This window comes from Rousettus aegyptiacus, unplaced genomic scaffold (genome assembly GCF_014176215.1).
Source record: "Rousettus aegyptiacus isolate mRouAeg1 unplaced genomic scaffold, mRouAeg1.p scaffold_m13_p_4, whole genome shotgun sequence".
NCBI lineage: Eukaryota > Metazoa > Chordata > Mammalia > Chiroptera > Pteropodidae > Rousettus > Rousettus aegyptiacus.
Genome location: NW_023416307.1, coordinates 109416628 through 109443208, shown reverse-complemented (window position 1 = coordinate 109443208; position 26581 = coordinate 109416628). Strand labels below are relative to the sequence as shown.

Genomic DNA, 26581 nt, shown 5'->3' with positions numbered 1-26581 from the left:
TAAAAACCTGCAGCTTATAGCATATACTATATACTTAAATACTATAGATGCAACAGCTAGGACTTGAGGGGTTATGATTTCTGAGAAAGAGGAACCACTGAGAAGTAAGACCAACATTCCCAATGCAATTCCTCCTCAAGGCATTTGCAAATTCCTAAGCTACAAATATGTGGAGTAAAAGGCCAAGAAACTAAGGAAAATCAGTTGCAAAGACCTTTATAAACTAAGGAGCAATTCTGTCAGCCTAAGAATGTTAAAAGACAAAATTGAAAATTGAGATCTGCTAAAAATAAAGAGTCATGGTACATACCCAAGATATTCAGGTAAGAAACCCTAAAGCATTGAATTGTTAGGACAAGTGGAATATAGACCAACATACAACTTACAGAAAGCACATTTCTTGATTAGATCAGCATGCCGAGCTCGTACTGTATCGAGCTGCAAGAATAGTAACATCTCTGTGGAAGAAGATAACAAAATCCACATGAAAAGAAATACTTGAAGGAGCCACTGTAAGTTATTTGGGCAGAAGAAAATATTCCCAGATGAAAGCACATAATAAAGAATACGACAGAGAACGCTAGAGAAAGTGCTAGGCACAGTGATCAGAAAAAGAAATAAAAGGCATCCAAATTGGAAAGGAAGAAATAAAACTGTCATATTTGCAGATAACATGATAATATATAAAGAGAACCTTAAAGATTCCACCAGAAACTATTAAAACTAATGAATGAACTTAGTAAAGTACCAGGATATAAAATTAATATTCAGTAATTATTTGCATTTGTATACATCAATAATGAACTAGCAGAAAGAGCAATTAAGAAAACAATTTCATTTACAATTGCATCAGAAAGGATAAAATCCCTAGGAATAAATTTAACCAAAGAGGTCAAAGACCTATCCTCAAGAAATTGTAAGACATTGAAGAAAAAAATTGAAGAAGATAAAAATAAATGTAAGGTTATACTGTGCTCATGAACAGGAAGAGAAAACATCATGAAAATATCCATGCTACCCAAACTAATCTAAAGATTCAATGCAATCCCTATCAACATACCAATTTTTCATACTAAAGGAAATAATCCTAAAACTTATATGGAACCACAAAAGACCATGAATAGCCAAAGCAATACTGAGCAAGAACAAAGTTGGAGGTATCATGCTATAGGACATCAAACTATACTATAAGACTATAGTCATCAAAACAGCATGGTACTGGCATAAAAGCAGACTTATATATCAGTGGAATAGAAAAGAGAGCCCAGAAACGAACCCATTGCTATATGGTCAACTAATCTATAACAAAGGAGGTGAGAATATACAATGAGGGTAAAGACAGTCTCTGATAAAAGGTGCTGGGGAAAATGAACAAATACATTTTTAAAAAAAGAAACTAGATGACTTTCTCATGCCATATAAAAAAAATAAACAAAGGGACTATATCAAACTAAAGATTTTTGCACAGCAAAAGAAACGATCAACAAAACGAAAAGACAACCTACTGAATAGGAGAAGATATTCGTCAAAGGTACATTTAATAAGGAGTTAATAACCAAAATACATAAAGAACTTATACAATTTAAAGCCAAAAAAGAAAAACAATCCAAATAAAAGACTAATCACCTGAACAAACATTTTTCCAAAGACAACATACAGATGGACAATAGATATATGAAAAGATGCTCAACATCACTAACCATCAGGGAAACACAAATCATAACCACAATGAGATATCACCTCACACCTGTCAGAATGACTGTTATCAATAAATCAAAAACAAGTGTTGGCGAAAATGTGGAAAAAAGGAAACCCTCGTGCACTATTGGTAGGATTGTAAGTTGGTGCGGCCACTGTGGAAAACAGTATAGAGGTTCCTCAAAAATTAAAAATAGAACTATAATATGATCCAGCAATTCCACTTCTGAGTATTTATCCAAAGAAATCCAAAACACTAATTCTAAAAGATATATGTCCCTCTATGTTGATTGCATCATATTTACGATAGCCAAGATATGTAAGCAACCTAAGTGCCTATTGATAGACAAATAAAGAAGATGTGGTTCATATACATAATAGACTATTATTCTGCCATAAAAAAGATTACATTCTTACCATTTGCAACAACATGGATGAACCTAGAGTATATATCCTAAGTGAAATAAGTCCGACAGTGAAAGACAAATACCATATGATTTTACTTATATATGGAATCTAAAAAAATAAAAATAAAAAAACAAAAAAAACAAAATCATAGATACAGAAAACAAATTGATGGTTGCCAGGTGGGACAAATTTTGGGATTGGTGAAAAAGGTGAAAACAATTAACAAGTACAAATTTTTCATTTATAAAAATAGTTATGAGGATATAAAGCACAGCACAGGGAACAATAAATAATATTGTAATAACTATGTATGGCATCAGAAGATTACTAGACTTATTGGGATGAACACTTTGTAAAGTGTATAGACGACTAATCACTAAGCTGTACATCTGAAATCAATATAATATTGCATATCAACTGTAATTGAAAAATAAGTCTTTAAAAAGGAAGAACATTCTAACCTCTGCAGGAACATAGATGAACTTTGAGGATGTTATGCATAGGGAAATAAGCCAAATAGTTTATGATTCCATTTATATGAGGTACCTAAAGTAGTCAAATTCATAGAGACAAAAAGTAGAATGGCAGTTGCCAGGAGCCAGAGAGATGGGAGAATGGGGAGTTATTATTTAATGGATACAGAGTTTCTGTTTTGCAAGATATAAAGAGTTCTGGAGATGGGTAGTGGTGATGGTTGGGCAACAATGTGAATGTACTTAATGCCACTGAACTGTGTAGTTAAAAAAAAGTTTTAAATGTTAATTTTTATGTTATGTATATTTTACCACAATAAAATTAGTTAAAAAAAAAGAGTACCAGATTGGGGGGCAAATATTTGGGTGAAGTCTAAATAAATATCAATTGTTTAAACTAATGAAAATGTCTTGACATGGAGTTGAAATACACAGCAACAGTAATATAGGAGAGAAGATAGTACCTATGGCAAATGAATGGTTTCCTGCATCCAAAATAAATAATTAAAAGAGAGACTGTCAGACTGTATTAATACAACAAAATATGAGACAGGTCTTAAAGAAGTAAAATTGTCTTATTGATGACATGATCACATATGTAGAAAAGACTACAAATCTAAAAAAGGCTACCAGAACTAATAAATGAATTTAGCAAGTCAAAGGATACAGGGACAACAGAAAAAATCAATATCATTTTGAACAACAGCAATCAACGATTGAAAAATAAAACTAAAAGTACAATTCTATTTACTATGCTATCCAAAAACAAGAAATAAATGTCAGACCTTTGTATTGAGTGGTACATAACATTGCAGAAAAAAAACTGGAGAAAAACTAAATAAATGGAAACATATAGCATATTCATGGATTGAAAAATTCTATATTGTCAAAATGGCATTTTTATCAAAAATGAATCTAAAGATTCAATACAATTTCAATCAAAATACCAGCAGGACTTTTTTGTTGACAAACAAAATTGACAATCTAATTCTAAAATTTATATAAAATACAAATGAACTAAAATAGCCAAAGTAATTTTAATAGAGGTGGAGAACTCACTACCTGATTTTAAGACTAACTACAAAGCCACACTAATCAAGACTGTGTTTTATCAGTGAAAGAACAGATAAAAGAGTCAAGGGAACAGACAGGGAGTCCAAAAATAGACCCACAAACTAATGGTCAATCAATTTTTGACAAAGATGCCAAGGCAATTCAGCAAAAGAACTGAATCGTTTCAATCAATAATTCTACGGCAACTAAATAGCCATATTGGGGGTTAGGGGATGAATACTGATGCTAACTTTATATCTTACACAAATATTATCTTAAAATATACGAGAGACAAAACTTCTAGACAAAAAAATCACAAGAAAAAAGTCTTCGCAGTATTAGAGTGGACCAATATTTCTTAGAAAGAAATAAAAAGCATAATAAACCAAAATTTAAAACTTCTGTTTTTTAAAAGCCATTGTCATGCAACAGAAGAAAATATCTGCAACATACATACATGACAAAGGACTTGTACCAGAGCACAAAAAGAACTCCTACGACTCAATGAGAAAGAAAAAAACGGTCAAGGATTTGAAGACACTTCACAAAAGAAATTATACAGATGACAAATAAGTACATGAAAAGGTGTTCGACATTAATCGTCAGGAAATACAAACTAAAACTTCAAGGAGATACCAGTCCACACATATTAGAACAATTAAAAAATTAGAACAATTAAAAATCTGAAATGGTCATACACTGACTGTGGAAATATAAAATGGCACTATGACTTTGGAAACTGTTAGAAAGTTTCTTTAAAAATTTACATATACACATACTACACAACTCAGACACTTCACTCTAAGGTATTTTATGTGTCTAAGAGAAATAAAAATATGTGCAAACAAAAATCTGTACACAGCAGCTTTATTCATAATAATCCAAACCTGTAAACAACCCAACTGTAAACCAGGGAGGAATGAGTGAGTACTCAGCAATAAAAAGGAACACACAACCAATACATGTAACCACACAGATGGCGCGTGCACGCTCACACACACACACACACACACAAATATATATATATATATATAGTATAATTTATTAAAAATTCTAGAAAATGCTAAATAATGTCTAGTGACAGAAAAAAAAAATCGATGGTTGCCTGAAAGCTGAGACTGATGGGAATGACTATAATGTGACTGTAGGAAACTTTTCAGGGCAATAGAAATACTATGTATTGACTGTGGCGGTGGTTTCATGAATGCATACTTCTTTTAGAACTCACTGAAATATATGCTCTAAATGGGCACAGTTTATTATATACAAATTATATCTCGATAGGCTGATTTTTTTAAAACACAGTTAAATTTCCACCAAAACAGTGAGACCCAAATGATGACATGCTGCGTGACTCCATCTATATAAAGTTAAAACAAAATGGGCAAAAACAATCCATGATAATAGAACAGTAACTATCTCGGTGGGTAGGTACACATATAATGCCTGAAAAACTCCTGGTGTCCCAGTGATGTTCTGTATCTTTATCTGAGTAGAAGTTACATGGGCTATTCATTTTGCAAGCATCCACTGAACACTTACAATTTGTGTACTTTTGCTTCTTTTTTGTTATATTTCAACTAGAAAAATTAAAAATGAGGAGTTAGAAATTAAAATAAATTTAAGAGACATAACAACCAAATGCAACGTGTGGACATTATATGGCTGTGATCTGAAAAACACAACCAAAAAGAATTTTTGATGGAGTGGAGGAGTATTGAATATGGAGTATTTATTAGAAATTCAGGAATCATTGATCATTTTATTCCATGTATAGTGTAGTTACTTTTAAATTCTTTATCTGTTAAAGAAACATAAAAGTATTTATAGGTGAAATGATATGAATAGGACTCACTTCAAAATATTACAAGCAAATGTACATACATGATTGTTGTGGAAGTTGGACAACAGACTCATGGGAGTCCATTACACTATTTCCTCTCTCTATAGATAGGTAGGTAAGTAGGTAGGTAGGTGGATGGATGGATAGATAGATAGATAGATGACAGAGATAGAGAGATATATGTAAAAATATTTTACATATATATGTAAAAAAATTATTCGAGTGAGAGTGAGGTTCAGAGATGGGGTAGGGGTTCAGAGAGGGTGTAAAGATGTTTACTGTGGCTATGATTAAAATCCTATTCTTTGCATTCTGAAGATCAAAATATCCACAGCATCAAAATGTCCTGCTTCAGAACACACATGGCAAGAAATTTCTCAGGGGCCCAGAAACATGACAAGCAAGAAGAGAATGAAATTCACGTCCAATTAGGTGCTGAATGACAGCCCAGCAGATATATGATGACAAACAGTGTCCTTCCTTCCTCCAGAGACTAATCTATTTTGAGTCCAAAGCGAGGAAAGTGAGTTCATATTATCCAAGGGATTTCACCATCATTCTTCTGGCCCCCAGTTATTTCAAACTGAAGTCTATCCAGGTATTGGAAGGGGAAGAATAAAATAGGCAGGAGAAAACAGATTCTGACAACATCAGTTGGAATCTCGAGAGAAAGAAGTCACACTAATATGCAACTTCAAAGACAATTAAATGGAGGAATAGGTATTAAAATTAAGGATGTATAGGTAGGGTTAAAATTAAGGTATAGGAATTGTTAAAATGAAGAATGCTGTATCCTTATACTTAGGACTACCTGCAGTAGGACATCTTTACTTCCGTGGGCCTGAAAAAGCAAACACAGGGAATGTGTTACCAGAGACTGATGAGATAAGCGAAGTGAGGGCTGCCCCTGTGAGCTGGAGCTATGAAATGGCATAGACCTTGCAGGAAATAAGATGAGAAAGACCAGCTGCAGGGAGAATAAATGCCCTCCAACCTTTCTTTTCTCCCACTGCATCTGCACTGACTATACCAAACCTGGAGCCACAGTCATGGGACCCGGGTGATGCAGTAGATAGAGGTCAATTTCTGACTAGATGGCTAAGGGATGAAAAGAAACCAGCACACTCTCTCACAGAAGAATTTACACCACAAGGGAAAACACATAAGGTCTTCAAAACTGAAAAAGGAACAGATAGCCATTTGGTAAATATCTCTAATTCAGTTGGACCTATGGTTTCAGATTCTTAGTTAAAATAGGACTGAATATTCTAAGCATTTTACAGGAGGCCTGAGAACAATGATCAAATATTGTTTCACAATATACACAGAGCATTGAGTTAAGTAGCCACTCCTTCTCAGACCTGAATTTGTAAAATAATAAAACTTCCCTTCTCTATTAAATATTTCCAAACTAAATGGGCAGAAATGTAGAGAAAAGAAGTTGTCTTCCCCGTGGTGCTCTAAATATCATTCTATATACAGAATTCGGAGTAAAGTCACCAAATATAGAAATATGAATCCAAAGAAAGATGGGGAGGACATCGTCTAGTGAGGCTAAGGGTGGAATCCCTACCCTGTCCAGTTAGGCCCTTCTGGAGTAGTCTTTCCCTTCCTGCCCAAGGGCATCTCCCACTACTCTCCCCCTCACTGTCCAGGAACATGGGGCCCTATCTTCACTGTAAGAGAACATTTTTTTTTTTCCATTCAGGAGATAATCTGAGATTTTTTTTCCCTCTTAATATATAATTCATTGTTGTTGTTTTTCTGAGAATTAATGAGAACTCTCAATTATCTGATAGTTACCCCCCGTTTTTGTCTTATATCCCTTATAAGAAAATAATCTTTAATGATTTATAAAAAAATAACGTACAAATTATGCTTCAGATTCACATATATCCAATTTAATCTCATAGTCCATGATTTGTATCACTGCTGCTCTAAGAAATTACTTACAAGTAAGCCAGGCGAGAAAGTATTAACCTCATGTTTTGAATTCCTGTTACAAAAGCAGGGAGGTAACCACATGATTCCTTAGTATAGCGGTCCCTATGAGAATCTGATGCCTGATGATCTGAGGTGGAGCTGAGGCAGGGATGCTAGCTCTGGGAAGCAGCTGCAAATACAGATAGAGCTTTGCTGGCTCGCCCACTGCTCACCTCATGCTCTGCAGCCCAGTTACTAACAGGTCACAGACTGCTATTGGTCTGCGGCCTGGGAGTTGGGGACTGTGGGTTCCAGGTCTGGCTGTGATACAGGCTTGCGGCTGGGGACAGAACTTTAGATTTAAAATGTTACATTAATGTAGGAAGGCACCTGCACCTAACTTATGCAAGTATGACTCAGCTTATTGATTATTACACGTGTCGCAGAATGCCACTATGGTTCTCTTTCATATATAAAGCCCATGTGGTTCCCTAGTGCAGAAGAGTGTGCTCCCTGCAATAAAGTTGGTACCTGCCATTTCATTCTCATGTTGGCTCCTCGTGCATTCTTTCAACTGGGAGTCTCACCATCGAAACTTTCCCTTCTTGATCAGCTCAGTGCTGACAGGGACCCCTACTTTAAGAGCTTAAACCCAATGGACTTAGAAAATCTCAATTATCATGAATGAGTGGCTGCATTCTGATTAATAGAAGTTCTGTTGGAACTCTAGCCCAGTTTTTTTTTTTAAAAGGTCTTAATTTTTTTTATTGTCATAAGTGACAAATCCTTCCATGATTCCTTTGTCTGAATGTTTAAAAACTTTTTCATTACTAATAAAATTGGTCAAATTTCCACTTTGTTTTATAACCAATTCAAAATGTATTTGTCACATGTGTCAGGTGCCACATATATGTGTGTTCTTTCTGGTTCCTTGCTCACCTTTCAATCCCCATAATTTTAACAGAGTGGATGTCACTTGGAGGCGCTCAGAAAGGATTTGGTAAATGGATGACAGAAAAGAAGAAAAGGGAGGTGACGATTTGTTGAACACTTAGTACATGCAAGGAGTTTTCATAGTAACAAGGACAATGACAAACATTTAGTAAGAGTTTTATGTCACAATTGCTATGCTAACACACAATCTATGTTATCTCATGATGCTCTCAATAATCTGAGAGGAGATAAATTCTGCCCAGACACAATGATTCATTTATAGAATGCTATATAGCCAGAGTTGAGATTTGTTTCCAAGCCTCCGAGAAGGTGTGCGAAATTTAATTTTTTTTTTACATAAAAACCTTACTATAAATGAAATGTTAAGTAGATCCCAATATTGGGTAGAAAGGAGAGGAGCTGCTGTGAGATTATCAGGGGGTGATGAACTTGGAACTCCATCCAATCCCTCCAAGTTCGGATGTTGCATCTGAAGAAGTTCTAGCATCTCTGCAGCAAAATTTGGTTAATTCATACTGTTATGAATTAAGAAACTAGAGTTGAAGTATCAAGAACATTTCCCAAGGTTAATCATCTAATAAATAATAGAGCAGTAATTTAAACCTTGTTTAGCTTGATTCCACTGCTCATTTACACAAATATACAGATAGATGTTGTCAGAATAGTTACTTTTTAAAGCACATTAAAACTAATCCAAATTTCCAGTTGTATTTGGACCATTTTCTTTCAAGGACAGAATTAGAAGTTTATACAGTGTTAAGTTACCCAAGATAACATACACCAAAGGATATCATTTATTCATTAAATAAATGCTGAAGTGGCAAACATTTGGCAAGATCATCCTAAATGTGCCAAGCTAAATCCTAGATCTAGCATCACGAGTGCACAAAAAAAGATGTTTTTAAAAAACCAAACTACTTTCATTCCTTTCTTCATGCATATAAACCTATATTTTCCTCAGCCACAAGATCAACAATGACCACTTCAGTCCTCCAGCATCTCCATTCCATTGTACTCTTCCTATACATCAACGGCAATAGTATCTGCAATGAATCCTCCAAACCAGAAGAGAAAAAAACTGACTGACAGAATATACTTCCTTGCCTCTGTAAATAATCCTTTGTAATCGCCTGATATCTTTAAGATTTAGAATCTATATTCTGTCTGTATGTATTTGGGAGGGTAACTATCAGATATGGAGCAGTCCACCAGGACTCTTAAAGGTATTTTTCTGAAGCACTGTCCACACAAAAACAATGCTCCATGGTCAAGCATGTTTGGACAATGCCACATACTATATACACCCTGAAATTCACAATTACACTGAAGAGTTTGCTAGTCCCAGGGAACTATGGATTGGTAAACGGACATGTATTTCTAAAACATGTTTCACTAGAAACCAGGTTTATTTACAATAATTCCTCTTACTATTCTAAGGATCATGTTTTAGGAAGTGCTTTATTGGAGGAAAGATGTTCTAGAATACATATGTACTGCAAAATTGAAAACAAAAATCAACATTCTTTCCTTCCAACAACCTCATTGTATAGTCCCCCTTTTCTTCACAGATATCTGCCCACACGCCCAACAAATGCTTTTGTTTTCTACTTTAAACCTTAAAATAAGAGAAAATAGTATGAGTAAAGTCAGCATACTGAATAACAACCACGTACCAATCAAACCTCTGTCTTTGCCTTTGCGTCGAGTGTCTCCCCTTCACAGCCTGGCCCACCTTCTGACCAGAAGTCTGCAGCAGGATGATGGCCATGGTGGTGGTTCCCCTCCTCCTCCACACAGCCCTGTCATCCATCCCCTTGCTTGATTAGCTAATACTCTGACTCTCCTAAGGTTGAAGAAATTAAGGGATAGGCAAACTCTCCCTTGTGCTGCCTGTTATAAGCACTTTCTTTCTCTCTCTCTCTCTCTCTCTCTCTCTCTCTCTCTCTCTCTCTCTCTCTCTGTGTGTCTCTTTCTGTCTCTCTCTGTCTTTCTCTCTCCCTCTCTCCTTCTCCCCACCCCTCTCTCTCTCTGTCTCTGCCTGTATTGTGTGGGTATACATCTAGCAGTCATGTCTATGGCTATGTAGGGGCATGTACGTGTCTAGGAGTCTAGCAGATAGAACTGATGATGAACTCTCTTGGAAGTTTTCATGGACTCTGCACAAGTCCCCTGCTGGATCCTTTTCTCAGACAGTTCACTGGACCTGAATTCTTTTCTGGATTATTCTTTGTGACCCCCTTCCTAAGTAATAAGGCATCTGGCAATCTGCCTTGGACCTCATATATTACTTCCCCATGACTCCTTCAGTTACCATATTAGCCTAGATTTAATATTTAATATGCTCCTCAATGGCTCTCTCTTCTGCAGAGCCCAGATCTGGTCTCTAGGAAACACCCACACATCTCACGCTCTGACAAAGACTTGGAAAGCAGGCCCAAGCATCGACACACCCATCCTGCCACCCATGCAGCTGGGCAGCCTATCTTTTCCTTGCCTTCCAGATTTCCTAGAATGAGTCAGATTCTAACACATTGGCCTCTCTAAAATTCTCAGGCTTGATTCAGGCACCACACCTCTGTGTCCTCCAACTACAGAAACACAGTTCACAGCTCTCTGATTAGTCCTCTTGATGATCACTTTCTAGGCTTGGGGTTACCAGACAGTACTCATCTTTGTTCCTCCCAAGGGGGTGCTGACAACTCACTGCATGACCACAGCTCTCTCCAAAGAAACTTCTCCAATCCCCTCTGTACTCATATTTTCAAAAGCCATGGAGCAAGGTCAAGACATTCTACCTCCGGGATGGTGGGTCTTTTGATAACTATATAACAGGTGCCTCAGTGAAAAATAAGACAGGAAGAGACCCATTCTAACTTCCCAGTCCTTACGTGCCACATGTGTACTTGTGTAGTGATATTTTATAGAAACTTTCTATAACAAATTCTACTAGTTAAGAGTAATATAGAAGTCTTAGCACTCCCTAATTCAATAATAATCTCCAACTCACTGATCGCTGCTGATTTGGGTGATGGTCATCATTAGATTTTACTACCAAAGCTTATCTTGAGAATTTTCCAATTCATATGTTCCCAGGTTAGAATTAAACCTGCTTGAAACATGTGGACTTAAAATAGCCTTCCAACATATTTATCACACGTTAAATTACCCTCAAGTTACTAGCTATTAGTAACATTACTAATAGTGCCCCTGATTTGTCAACTTTTCCAAGAGCCCAGATGGTCAAAAAAGAACTTTACTCAATTCATATCATTGTATTTAATGGAATGATTTTAAATATTTGTTAATTGGCTCAGTTTTACTTAGAGAATGCTACTTATCAGTACCTGCAACTAAGGGAATAGGTAATCACCAGTATAAAATAGCAAATTCCTAATGCTTGTAACCTAAACTGAGAAACAATATAACGCCAAGAATGTAAAAATTCATATGTATGTATGTATGTTTATATATTTTAATCACATTGTGAAAAAAGTGATATTAAATGTAGTTACTTCTGTCCATGTCTATCTGAGAGAATTCTCTAAATTGCCTAAATTTAAAAATAATTCTCTAATAGTTAAGTCAGATGTCTAATCATCATTTTTTCTTTGTGCTGTTGAAAAATAAAACATTTTAGATCTATTTACAATAAAATATAAGGCACTTTCAGATTCAATTTCATACAAATTTTTTTCATCTATTTATGCTCAAAAATCTACAATGACTAGATTAATTAGCCAAAAGGTATATTTTAAAGATTCTCTAACAGAACTTTATAAAAATAAGAATCTAATTATCTTTGGGGGGGGGGGGGAATGGAGTTTTCTTTAACCTAGATGGAGTTGGGATAAATAAGATCAGGAAGAACAACCAGTTTTTTGAAAGGAAAAGAACCTCACCAATGATGTTAGAAAGCGAAGGTGAAATTACTTAATTACTCAGAGTAATTAAAGTTATAAGGGCAAAGGTGGGGGTAAAAAAAGTAAAATAACCAATTACTTCACTATCTTCACTTGGCCTTAATTCAATTCGGAACACCTTTCCCCTGAATTATTCCAAACAAGTTACCAGAAAAGAAAAACAATAGACAAAAAATGTTCATTCTTTAAGTAACTCAGAGCATATGTAGCAAAAACTGCAATTTATCATTCAGCAATTATGATGCTCCAGTTTATTTTGAAAATAGTTCAGAATTGCACATGCTCACCAAGTGACCCTAGATGCAGCAAGAGCTCTTCATTTAATGCAATACTGAGTTTTCCCAAATTTCCCTCTACCACCTCATATCTTTCTTTCACAACCCAACATGGTCCTTCATAGAACTGTACCTCCAGCAATGAACACCTAGGGGAACATACCCCTGTGAAAAGGCCTGTAAAAGAGCCCACTATCTTCACTTTCTGCCGAAGGAGGCAGAAAACATTTCTTTCAGGGCAGTCATCCAACACCTGAGTGCTTTTAATACTCCGAAGCAAGTAATTCAGTTTGTTTTTAGGAAGGATAAGGGTTAAAAGCAGCACTAACAAAGAATATTAATGGGTCAGAAGCTAGAATTATCTCCGACATTAGTCTTCAGATATAAACTCCTCAGGCAGAAGGGCTTCAGCATGAGGAAATCATGTTGCAAATGAGAAAAGTGAGATTCGGACACATCAAGTGATCCCTCCAAAGCCTCGTAGAAGGAATGAGACTATACTCCAGTTCTCTGGCCCCTCCATTGATGGCTCTACCACCCACTTTTTCCTTTGCCCTCTCCTTCTGCCCCTTGATCTCCCTAATAAAGGCTCAAACCCTCACTTAAAATTGTCCCTAATTCAAAATAACAAGGGCTTACCAAAGGAGGAAAACATTTGAAATACAGATTCCAATTAACTGCCTCTGATTGCTGGATAACTCAATTCCAGAAACTGATTCCAGCAGCATGTGTTATATATTTATATCCAGCCCTTGTTTCAAAAATAATTTGATATGTTTTTCAGAAATACATAAAATACAAACAGCTAAAACTAGATATATAGGGGAAATTATCACAAATAAAAGAGAATCTAGCCTATTAAAATTGCCCATGGATGGGGAGCATGGCAGAGTGAATGAAGTAATCATTAACGTAACAGCTAGGTGTAGAGCCAGAAAAAAGAGCAGTCAGGAAGATCGTTTTATAAACTGTCTAACCAATGAACTATATACTTGAAACTAATAATAAAATTTTTAAAAAATCTTTTTTAAAAAGTGCCCATGCTAGGTTCTAATGGAAAGGGCAATGGCACATCGATATTCCAAAAGGAATCTCCTAGAGAAACTATCATACACCAAGAAAGTAATTTATATAACTGGTGGCTTAAGAGAAAATATAAGCAATGCAATAATACTGACCCATCAAAACTATGCTGTGGATTGAAATGAAATGTTAACAAGAGTTTGTGGGGATGAATGAGGCATGAAATTTCCTCGAAAGTATCTTAATATGTGAGGTTTGGATTTCTGAAACAAGTAATTCCTAGGCCTTGCAAGGTTAAAAATGAAAAGAGAAAAAAATAGGGAGAGGAAAGAGCAACGAAAGTTGCTGAATAGGGACAGGCAGAAGGAACCACGACAGGTTGATGTCAATCTAAGTATCATTTGTTAAAGAACTGAAAATAATTTGTTGCATAATTGGAGAATCAAATTCATATATCATGTGGACTCAATCGTACTTTTGTTATATTATAATGCAACATAGTGTAAATCAATTGCCTCAGAACTTAAAATTAGAGCCCAATTACCTGTATAAGGTAATCATAAATTGAACTTGTATTTTTCTAACAGAGTTAACAACTCACGATGCCAGTTTAAAACTCAGGAAAATCCATTTTCTGGGCTTAAGAATGACTGTGCACGGTATTAGTGTACCAGGCCAAAATTCTGGGGGGTAGTGTTTGTGTGAAGATAGAAGGCTAAAGTAAAACAAACACAGAACATTGAATATGCTCAAAACACCAACCACATGCCTGATAGATAAATCAGAATGGAAGCACTCCAGGGTAATAGGCAGTCAAACCCTGAACACCTGCTATTTGGTGAAGAAGTAAAGGCAAACACTCCTACTGCTTTTCTTGTTGGTGAAAATCCCCCGGAAGCTAAAGAAGTGAGATGAAATGCTAATTATGGCAACAGCTTGAACTCCCACTAACACCCCACTAAAACCAGGCCTTCCTGAGTGAGGTCACACCTGCATTAAGTCAAAAACTTCCTTCCCAGGCACAGTTTGTTGACTTTCTCTGCAAATAGAAACATCTGAGGAAATACTCAGTGAAGACAGTGGGTGTGGAGTAAATAAGCTGCGGCAATGGCGGTGGAGGTATAAACTGGCACCACCTTTATCAAAGACAGTTCAGCACTGCATATGCATACGTGTGTGTATTATACACACTCACACACACGTACATACACACATATATTAAACATTTTTGATACTGAAATTCCATTGTCATAAAATTCTGCTTGAGAAATAATTGAATAAGGTCCAAAAATATACATACTAGAACATTGAAGCATTGCTTCTAAGAGCCACAGTTGGAAGCCAACTAAACGTCCGTCAAAGGGGATGATTTAAGTAAACTATATTTCACCCATACAGAGTAATACTATGCTAGATGATGACTTAAATTCTATGTACGTGGCACACTGTAAGATAAAATAACTAAACAGCATAATTAGATGTATGGATCTTGCGGGGGGGGGGGGCGGTGTGTGCACGCACACATGCACAGGTGAAGAAGAAAGTCTAGGAGAAAATACTGTCATATTAATCAAGGTTATTGCTGTGTGGCAGGGAAATAATATTAACTTTTAAAAATACTTTTTTCTGTGGTGTTGGATTGTTTTAATTTTATAAAATCGGTAGGTAGGTATTCCTTTAATAATCTGGAAAAAAGACAGCAATTTCCATTTTGGACCTTTTTTAAAGTTGGGGAGAGGAGAGGAGGGAGAGCAGCAGCACAGAGAAAAGGCAGAAGCTCACCAGGGTCCACAAGGCTTTCACCACACAGAGCACAGCACCTGCCTCGAAATAGTCTGTTTTCATACAAAATTCCGCTGACTGGTACGTTTTATCGAGGAGAAACAAATGCACCAAAATGAATCATTTGTCCACCTACCTTTATGTTCTGTGGGTCAAAAAACTCAGTCCATACAATGCTTCTGAGAGCAAATAATGTGCCTTTCAGACCTAAAACACAGCTAGAAATCCCAGGAACTGCGCCTCTGCACTGGGTTTGTCAGTGCTTCTGTTTTCTCATCTTCCAAATGCACATGTAAAACTGTTACTCACAAAGCCAATGTTCTCTTCTTAGAGCACAGAAATTGCCTAAGAAATATACTATCAGAACATACGCTTCTCACTGAGTCATATCTGTATCTTAGTTTCATCTGGTCTATGCCAGGGTAAGATACTTGCAAAGTCAGTAAAAGACCTAGAAGACCTTAGAGATCATCCAATTCAATGCCCTCATTTTCCACAAGAGAAAACTTATCTTTCACCAAGTGAGCCAGCCGGGACTCAAACCAAGGGTTTGACTCCCAGTCCACTGTTTATCACTGTGTCTCTAATTCCATTTAAAGATGCAACTGTAGTTTCCCCTTTCTAGAGAATCTGAATATTTCTTTAGCTGTTGTTGACATAAATCAGACTTTGGAATCAGATGTGAGATATAAACAGCAAAAAGCAGCAAATTCAACATAAGACACCAGTTAGCTTTTCCAGATGCATCTTAGAGATATTTTCAATAATGGAAAACACTGATTTATGCAGTCCACTCTTGATTCTATAATAAAAGGTAAAAAGTTCAGAGGGAAAAAAGCCATATGGGTTATCTGGTGACATTTTTAAAAGGTTTACTTTCAGAAGCACATAATTTAAAGTGCTTTTCTTATTTTTGTCCATCAAAACCAAGCATATTCACTATAAAACATCTAGAACATACAATAAATGTTAATAAGCAGAAAAAGGAAATATACAGTTCAACCAACAAGAGGCGACCACAGTTAAACTTTTTAGTATAGTTCCTTCTGGCATATTTTTCTTTTTGAATGTTTAAGATCTTACTATACACTAGATTTTCTTTTCACCTAAGTTACACTTACGATGTTTAATAGTTCATTGCAAACTATTTATAAACATAGTTTTAAGGTATAAACTGTATCTCATAGTATGAATGTGCCATTTTTTTTTCTTTATGCATGCCTTTTAGGGTTTTTCTGTCATACTAATGCTATAACGAATATTTTAAGGAGAAAAACATGATCTGAATTTCTGATTTTTTCTTAACTGCAGTTCCTAAAATGGTAAATCACTAGGTTAAATACTATGTTACGAACATTTTAAAATACCTAAAAGTTTGTAGAAAATGTTCCTACCAAAAGTATGTAAATATAAAGTACCCCATCTGACAGTGCTTTTTCAGTGATTACCATATTTTAAAGTCTTTGTTAATTTTAAAGGTGATATAGATACTGATTTTAACTTGAATCTCTCTGTCATTGAATAATATCATATATTCATTGGACATTGTGCTTCTCGTTGGGAACCTTTCTCTTGAGGTCTATGCCCATTTATCTAACGAGAAAGAAGAAAAACATTTTGATCCAGACATCCGATCATGCTTTTTTCAATAAGTAAAATAAAAATGGAATCTTTCAACAAGTTAATAACTTTACCAAATTCATTAAAGCCTTAGAAAACAAAAACTCATGGCATGATCAGTTAAAGGATGTAGAGAAAACAGCAGAATACACTTTTACTCTAAATATATATATTGTATGGGCTCCATCTAGTAATATGTGTGTGTAACTTTCTGTGACTGCTAATTCCAAGTATCTGATTAACAACTGTTAAAAATGAAATGAAGAGTGACATGGTATTTCTCCAGCATGTAGCATATGAAAATCACAAACTCTTTTGGAAAAGAATGTGTTCTAGTTCACATGGATGGACTGAGCAAACCCATTTACCTCTTTTCCCACCCAAAGTACTTTTTAAATGATACCAAATGAGTACAAAGGTGTGCACTCATAACCATAAAGAGAGTGGGAAGAAGCTGTTAGAAGTTGAGTGATTTCAATAAAAGTCTGTTGACTCATGAACCGGAACAAAGGAAACCACAGCCTAAAAGGGGGTTTCAGCAAAGGAGAGAACAGACATACCTGAGAGTACCCCAGAAAGACTCAGGTTTCAGAAACACCAAGTACAACAAAAGGTGAAAGAGGCAGGTGGGGCCAAAAAGAGGGGCATTAATTACAGGTCAGTCTATGTAACGCTAACTGCCCTCCCTTCTGGGTCTCCATATGGATGGGTCTAGCACTAGGTTCAAGGCAATACGAAAGGGTCTGGGGCTGGGGGTTAGTTACCATAGGTGTTAAAACCACACTCTGGCAAGTTGAGACTCCCTTCATTCCCACACACACAGTCTAAATGTCCATCCTTCAAGCTTAGCCATTTTTAAGACCCATCAGGGAACTGGAGTGGAGTTGATTATCAAAGAAATTACATTAGAAAATTTCACAGAGATAAAGGGAGCCACGAATCTTTAAGTATAGGAATCTACTTGGTTCCAAGGAGAATGAACTGTGAGGTGTCAGAAAACCGAGGTTAAAAGAAAATTCCTAATAGCCTACTTAAAAAGACAAATGAGGAGGTAGTTTATAAAAAAAGTAAGGACCACAGTAACATCAGATTTATCAGCAGCAATATTGGATGCTAAAAAACAGTAGTGAAAATGATTTTCAATCCAAAGTCTATTCCCAAACTATCAATCATGTTTGAGGGCAAACTGAAAAATTATAAACCGGCAAGGACTCAGATTTCACCTCCCATTCACCCTTTCTTGGAAAGTTACTAGCAAAATTTAAAGGTAAGTCAAAAAGAGAAAGTCCATTGGAACCATGAACCAGTGAACCCAACTCTGGAGGGCAGTGGGGGAATCTCAACCCATTGGAACGCGAGCAAAATGGGGATATTCAAGAAAGAGGGAGGACCAATAGAACAGAGAGAGCAGTTATGAGCTTTAAAAAATTTGAAGATAGATTGAGGTACACACTCTGGAAAGGCAAGAGGACATTAGAAATTCTGGTTTTAAAAAAAAAAGCATAAATAAGTTTATAAGAAAGACTTGAAATGTATATTATACACACTAAAAGGTGGAACGACTCTGACAAAATGACGAAGAAAGAGAATCCATTTGAACCTGACTCAAGGCACAATCCCTTTTGTGTATCACAGGAGTTGTGACACTGTAACTATAGAAACCACTTGGGTTTGCAGTAAATAATTTAGTAAAGTTCTAATTATGCAAATCCTTTTATTTTCAACTTTGTAAAAATCACAAAGAAAGGCCACTCTGGTTACAGAGCAAACGTAAATTAAACTCGACAATGCAAAAATAAAGCTATAGCTGAGAATAGAAAGAAGAGAAAGAATAGTAAAAAAAAAAAAAAAAAAGAAAAGAAAAAAAATGGTCATATCTCATCTATGGTGACAAAGTAAGAGATACTGACTAGATTGATAGATCAATAAGGGGAGGTTTAAATATGATTTAGAGGTGACAAGAGCAATAGAAGCTGAGAATAATGCCATGTTACAGTGGGAGAATGTGAAAAGATGAGTGTAAACTAAATCCTTCTTTCTTGGACGAAAATCAGTAGATAATGTATAAAATGGATAAAATATTAACCAGCCATATGGAGATAAAACAAGAAATGAGTTACAGAGGCTGCATTTAGGGAGTACAATTTGAAGAGGGAAGGGTGAAATTGGGAACTGTTACTTTCCATTATAAGTGCTCCATTATAAACTACATGATTTGTAAACTATGTGTAGGTTATTGCTTTCATAAAAAATAATAATAATAAAAAAAGAAAGTTATAAAAAAGAGCAAGTGCATTATAACAAGCTTTTTCACTAAAAATAAAAATAAATAATTGAGCCTGAATAAAATGTTATCTTCTGAGTCTCTGGACAACTCTGGAGGAAGAGTGAATTTCATATAACTGGATTTATTTATAACAAGGAGGGAGCGAATGCAGTATACGGAAATGAAATGCATCATTTTTTTTTTTCCAACAGAATAATTAAGCTTTCATTAGGACTTAATGACAGGATGACATTCTAGGGTTTGGAGGGTAAGCACACCCTTTTCATTACTAAATCGAAGATCATCCTGTATCAAAAAGGATTCTTTTCTTTATCCTGGGTTCTCCCTACACACAATCCTCCTGCAAGCTCCTTCATGACCCTAGATAAAGATGGAAATATAACAAAGGTTCCCTAGTACTAATTGCACATTCTTTCATTTCCTCTATATTACTGCCACCTAACCGTTTCATATTAATATCCCCCCAAAATGGATAACAAGGGCACATTCGAATACCCAGTGAGTATATTTTCCAGAAAGTATTTTAGAATGGGACTTGTTGTTGAAAGGTTGGCAAGACACTAGTGATTCGATGTTTGGGCCACCATGCCCATCTGTCTTGAAGGCCTGACATCCATATTACTTAAAATGGCCTGGGTAAACGTATTACTGTACGCTGTGTTCACAGAGAAGGTTGGTTCTGAGTTCAATTACAATCCCTAGCAGTTTAAATGATAGCCGCTGTGCTATAATCTAAAATAAATTGCTTTTCTCAAGAAGCCATGTAAGCTTTTGCACTGCAACTTAGCAGAGCTGCTGGTTTTATCTCATCTGAAATTCAAGCAGGGTACAAAAGCTGGACCTCTGAACCTCTGTTTTCACCCCAAATGGCATCCTTCTACACTTCTGTGGCCATCTGTTTACCTGAAATTCCGATTCTGGAACTAGATTTATGGGAAAGCAACATTGTTTTCATTTTGTATGCAAGTCATTGTTTTGTTTTTCGATGCAAGACTCATGCACTGACTGGGTTCTTTTCAAAGAATTGTATTACTGGGGGCAAGATTTGTTCTCCCTGTTCTCACAGCTGGATAGCTTATCTGCCACCATGGGCCAAGACAAGTGTGAACAATTCTGCACCCAGATGAATCCAGACAGCTCTGCAACTCTGTTCAAATTTACCCCTCTCTCCTCTAGAAAAGAAAAAAATCTTGGCCAGTTCTCAAAACCTGAAATGGAATTTCTGCCTTAACCCAGCCCTTGTTTCTTTGTAAGTTTTCCCCAAAAGTCTCATTGGCTCCAGCTGACAACTGTCTCCTCTGAGCACATCCAGACCCGGTGCCTCAGGAAGGGGGGTTGTGGGGAGCATAGCTGCCTCAGCATTCCTCTGACGGAGATGGCTTCTGATCCCCCAGACGCCAGCCCACAGAGGCAATTAGAAAGGTTTCCAATGCTCACCACATTCTTTGAGATTTAACAAGGCAACATAATTAATGCCGCTATTTTTCTGCCAGTCAACAAGAGAAAATTGCCCTTCCAAGAGATTTTTAACGTTCACAAAAATAATCCATTAATACTTTTCCCTTTCAGATATTTTTCTTTCTATTGAGATTGAAAGAGATTGGTTTGGACTAAACTATACGGTATGTGTTCAGCAGCATTTCTCTGAAAAGAGAAACTTCTTTAGCCCATCAAAGAGAACGACCAGAACAAAAAGGAAAAATGAACAATTTAGACCAATTCAAACTCAAAGTTAGAGTTACTGCAAAGGCAAGAAAGTTCTATTTCTTTCTGTTATATGCATGCAGCCATGCCAAGAGGCAAGCTAGAACATTCCTCTTAAATCGTGTGAACCCCACAGTTCTTTGAGCTCTGATAACCAGAGACAAAATACACAGGTTCTTGACCCAGAGTGCTTAGGGGGAACTAGGAAATGAATAGGCTGGTGAAGTTTCTTCAGTGTCCCAGTAATTGGGGGCAATACTGACATTTGCGGGACATAGTAAATGTTGCTAAAAGTATTGCAGTGTGTTATCTTCACAAAATAAAGAACTGTCCTGCCCAGAATGCCCATAGATCCCCTCTGGGAACACTGACCTCAGTCGAGAAAAAGTCAGCTGCAATAAATTGCTGCAATAAAGTTAAATGAGCTCATTGCTCTGGGTCCTTCATTTTCTCAATTTGCAAACACTGGGCTACTGGCAGATAATGACTGAAGGAATCAACCGGATTTAAAGAAGGTAAGTCACTTACTTATCCAACAAATATGTATTAAGTTCTGCCTGTTTACGGCACAATTAATAACATACATATATATTAGACCATAATCCCCCTTCGAGAAAGCTAAAAATGAAAAATGTCATTTTCTCCATAAAGTCCTTCCTAATGCCCTCAGCTATAAGAAATCTGTAGGTAAAGGGGGAGAAAAGCCTATTAATCAGGGCCGTGAATGCTGAAACGAAAATCTTGTGTTCTAATCCAGGTTTTGCCACTTAACTAGGCTTGTGACCTTGGATTGGTTGCTTAATCTACTTTATCTCGGTTTCCTCATTAGAAAATGGGGATAATATTGCTGCCTACCTAATAAGGTTCTTTTCAAGATTAAACAGAGTTATGGATATAAAATTATTAGAACAGTGCATAGCATATAGTAAGTGCTCAAAAGTGAGATATACATATATATAATTTTTAAATGTTTTACATCTATAATTTTAATTCAAATCACTATTGAAATAATCGCAGATTCACATGCAATTGTAAGAAATGATTCAGAGAGAACCTGTGTATACTTTACCCAGTTTCCCCTCGCAGTAACACTTTGCAAAACCATAGTGCAACAGCACAACCAGGGTATTGACACTGGTACAATACACCAATCATATTCAGAGCTCCTCAAAATCCTAGTTTTACTTGCACTCATTTTAGTGCATGTGTGTGTGTACAGCAAATTCTGATTTTATAACCTGTGTAGTTCGTGTGTCCACCACCACAATCAAGATATTTGGCAGTTCTATCATAAGGGTCCCTTATATTGTGCCTTTGTTACCACATCCCTGCACATCTAGAATAAATCCCATTATGTCCTGGTACAAAATTCTTTTTGTATACTGTTGGATTCCTTTAGCTAATATTTTGTTGAGTGTTTCTGTGTCAAAGTTCACAAGAGATAGTGGACTGTAATTTTCTTTCTTTTGTTTGTTTATTCATTCATTCTTTTAATTGTCACTGTCTTGTTTTGGTATCAGAGTAATATAAGCCTCCTAAAATGAGTGAAAAGTATCCCTGCCTCTTCTATTTTCTGGAAGAGATTATGTAAAATTGGTGTTAATTCTTCTTTAAACATTTAGTAGACTTCTCTAGTACAACCATGTGGCCCTGAAGAATTTGTTTTTAGGAGATTTTTAAGTACTAATTCAATTTCTTGAATAACTATGGGGTATACAGGCTGTCCATTTCATCCTTGCTGAATTTAGGTAGTTTATGGTTTTTGAAAAATGAGTTCATTTTTGCTAAGTTGTTGAATATATGAATATGAAATTCTTCATACTATATCTTTATTATCTTTGAAGGACTACAGGATCTGTATTTATATCCCATATTTTATTCCAGATATCAGTAACTTTGTTATTGTCAGACTTGGTAGTCATTTATCAATTGTATTCATTTTTTAGAATAACTAGCTTTTTGATTCATTTTTTTCATTTTAAATTTCATTGATTTCTTCTTTTGCCTTTATTATTTCCCATGTTGGAATGTTTTTGGTTTATTTTCCTTTTATTTTTCTACTTGCTAGAGGTGGAAACTTAAGTTATTAATTTGGGACATTTCCTCATTTCGAATAATATTTAGTGGTATGAAAAGTTCCTTCTCAGTACTGCTTTAGCTATAGCCTACATATTGTTTTTTTATTTCCATGCAGTTTTAAGTTTTTTAAATTTCCTTTAAGACTTTCTCTTTGACCTGTGAATAATGTTGACAAATATATTGCTTAATTTTCATGTTTAGAGCTTTTTCTGTTGTCTTTTTATAATCGATTTATATTATAGTCAGAGAACATATCCTGCACAATTTCAAGTTTTGAAACTTTGTTAAGGGTTTTTGTGGACCAAGAGATGATCTCTTTTGGTGGATGTTGCACAGATGCTTGGAAAAACTGCATTCTGCTATTATTGAATGAACTGTTCTATATATGTCAATTACTTACAGTTGGTGGATTATAATGCTCAGATCTCCTATATTTTCTGCATAGTAATTCTATCTCTTGTTGAGAGGAGGCATTAGCGTCTCCAATTAGAATTGTCAACTTCTCCTTGCTCCTGTTTTTGTTTCATGTACTTTAAGGCTCTATTGTTTGGTGCATATACATTTAAGATCCTTAAGTCTTTTTGGTGGATTGATGCTTTTATCATTATATGATGTCTCTTTGTCTCTAGGTATTGTCTTTGCTCTGAAGTCTACTTTTATGGAATATTAATACCGTCACTTCTACTTTTTTTAAAAAATTAGTATTTGTATGGTGTATCTTTTTCTATCCTTTTACTTTCAACATACCTAATAAATGACTTCAAAGTTAGTTTCTCACAGACAGCCTATATTTGGATTGTGTTCTTTTATCCACTCTGCCAATCTCTATCTTTTGATAGGTAATTTAGATGATTTTCATTTAAAATCATAGTGATATGTTAGCACTTTAGTCTACCATATTATTATTTGTTTTCCATTTCTTTCCTCTGGCTCTCAATCTTCTATTTCTCTTTTCTTGCCTTCCAGTGGATTACTTGAACATTTTTTTAGGGTTTCATTTTGATTTACAGTGGTTTTGGATGCACTTCTTCATATAGTTTTTGACAGTAGTCAATAGGGGCAGTATAATCTAATATGTGACATTACAATTTACCATTATCAACGTTTTACTACTTTGAACGAAGTGTGGAAACTTTACTTCCATTTAAGTCCCTTTACCTTTCGTACTTTTAAATATCATTGACTTGAGTATCAGATTGTATTATAATTTTTGTCTTAATCATTAAATATGATTTATAAAACTCATAAGGAAAAGAAGTTTATCGTACATATCCATAAATCTCTTTCCATTGTTCTTCCTTCCTCATTCTACAATATTTCATTTTTTAATTTTTTCCTTTCTGTTTGAAGAACTTCCTTTAGCCAATCATTAAGGGTAGGTCGGCTAACAACAACTTCTTTCAGTTTTCCTTCATCCAAGAATGTTTTTAGTACCTTTTCATTCCTAAAGAATAGTTTTGCCAGATATAGAATTCACAGTTGACAGTTCTTTCAGTACTTAAAAAATATTGTGGCACTTCCTTCTGGTCTCCATTGTATGAGATGAGAAATCTGTTGTCATTTGAATTAGTATTCCTCTATAAGTAACCTATCATTTCTGACTGCTTTCAAGAAAATTTCCTCTTTGGATTTCCTTTTCTAAAGTTTAATTAGATGTATCTTGACATACACTTCTTTGGATTTGCCATAGTTGGGGTTTATTTAGTTTCTTGGATTGATTAGTTTGTGTGTTTCACCAGATTTGGAGAAGATTTCAGCCATGACTTCTTCAAATACTCTTCTGCACCATTATCGTTCTGCTCTTGTTCTGGGACTCCAGTGTTATAATTGTTGCATCTTTTGTTATTGTCCAGAGGATCCTGAAGCACTGTTCATATTTTTCAGTCTATTTTTTATCTATTATTCACATTGGATAGATTTTACTATTCTTTTCCCATGTTCAATAATTCGATCATCTCTCATCTCTGGTTTTCTCTTAAGAATATCCAGCAATGTTTTTTATTTTTGTTGTCATTTTCAATTCTTTAATTTCCATTTTGTTCTGTTTCATAAATTCTATTTTCTGAGATTTCCTATTTGTATTTATATCAGAAGAATTTGTAATTTATTGGTAAACTATTTAATGATATTGCTTTTGAATGCTTGTGAGATAATGCTAACATTTATTCATCTTGTTGATGTCAGTTGATTGCTTTTTCTCATTTAATTTGTGATTTTCTTAGTTCTTAGTATGATGGGTGATTTTAAAATTACATCCTGTATATATTATCTATTATGTTAGGAGACTCTGGGTTCAAATTAAATGTTTTATTTTAGCAGGCAGTCACTCTGCTAAATTAATCATACGGATGTTGGCTACTTTTATGGGCTACAGTTCCAATGGCACTAATTTCCACAGTCTTTGAGATGTTATTAGTCCTTTCATCCATCCCACTGCCTGAGGGGGTAGAAGAGGTTCCCCAGACTGGGCCTCAGGTGTCTCCCCAGCTGCCTCAGTGTCTTTGGGCAAGAGAAACATTTTAGGCACATGAGGACAAAAATACTTCCTATAACGGGCCACTTATTGTGGCTGCATCCCCTTTGATGGTTCTGCCTGCTTGCTGCAATGTCACTGGGCAAGTGAGAATCATCTGAGGACTGCAGAGAAAAAGTGCCTTCCTGGATTAGTCTATTTGTAGTGCACAGGTCTCTCTTGCTGTTCTGCCTGCCAGTCTCAGTACCTCTTGTTGGAAAGGAGAGTCTCAGGCTCAATGGGGAAGTACAGCACTTCCTCTGGCCATTTACTTTTGGTGAGGCTTTTCTCAAGTTCCTTGTTGGTGGTATCGAATTTGTCTGATGTTGCCAGAGAGATTCCCATTTCATCAGGGAAAGATTCAGTCTCCCTGGGTTTTCTCCTGTTACTAGGTTGGGAGTTGGGAAACCCATGGTCTGGGTGGCTTCTTCTTTTGAGAGGGGGGTCTCCAGGCATCCTTCTATTATGCTGTTCTAATCCTGGGATCTCAAGCCAGCTCATTTTCTTCTTATCACCTTTAAGCGTTCTCATTTAGTTGTCTCTTGCTTCATTTCCAGAGTTTACAGTTGTGCTTAGCAGAAGGAGGAGGGAGAAATGAGTCTACACCATCTTTGTTGGGCCAGAAGTCTCAGTTTACTATATTTTTAATTGTATATTTCCATTCAAGTTTCTTATGACATTTAACACTTTTTGACCTTATACTTATTTGTGTACATCCACAACTGCTAAGATTTGGAACTTCTTGAGAATTTTTCTTTGGGTATTTTACAGAACAAATTAGGTTCTCCCTGAATAGCTATTATGAATAAATAAATGAATGAATGCTTACATATATTTCTTTGGTGTTGTACAATGGAGCAAGACCTACCCAGTAAGAGGGTGGTTGCTTGCAGAATGTAAGCATGACTTATAAGTGCCCATCCTTATAAATGGACACAGAAGTAACAACGAGAATCCTGCTCAATGTGATTTATTGAAACCTGGCTCAGAACATATTCTCAATTGGTCATAAGCTTCCTCAAGTCAT

At 35.8% G+C, this 26581-nt stretch overlaps 1 protein-coding gene across 3 annotated transcripts in view; it reads right to left on the bottom strand.

The window, feature by feature from the left end:
• Nucleotides 1-26581, bottom strand: part of FHIT (fragile histidine triad diadenosine triphosphatase) — a 1278128-nt gene that overhangs the window by 810119 nt on the left and 441428 nt on the right. The window contains exon 1 of one of the 3 annotated variants that reach the window (XM_036219786.1): nucleotides 15489-18740. The exons of the other annotated variants lie outside the window; for them this stretch is intronic. The gene's annotated coding sequence lies outside the window, so the exon portion shown is untranslated. Of the gene's footprint in view, nucleotides 1-15488; nucleotides 18741-26581 lie in introns of those variants that run through there. 3 annotated transcript variants of the gene reach the window in all.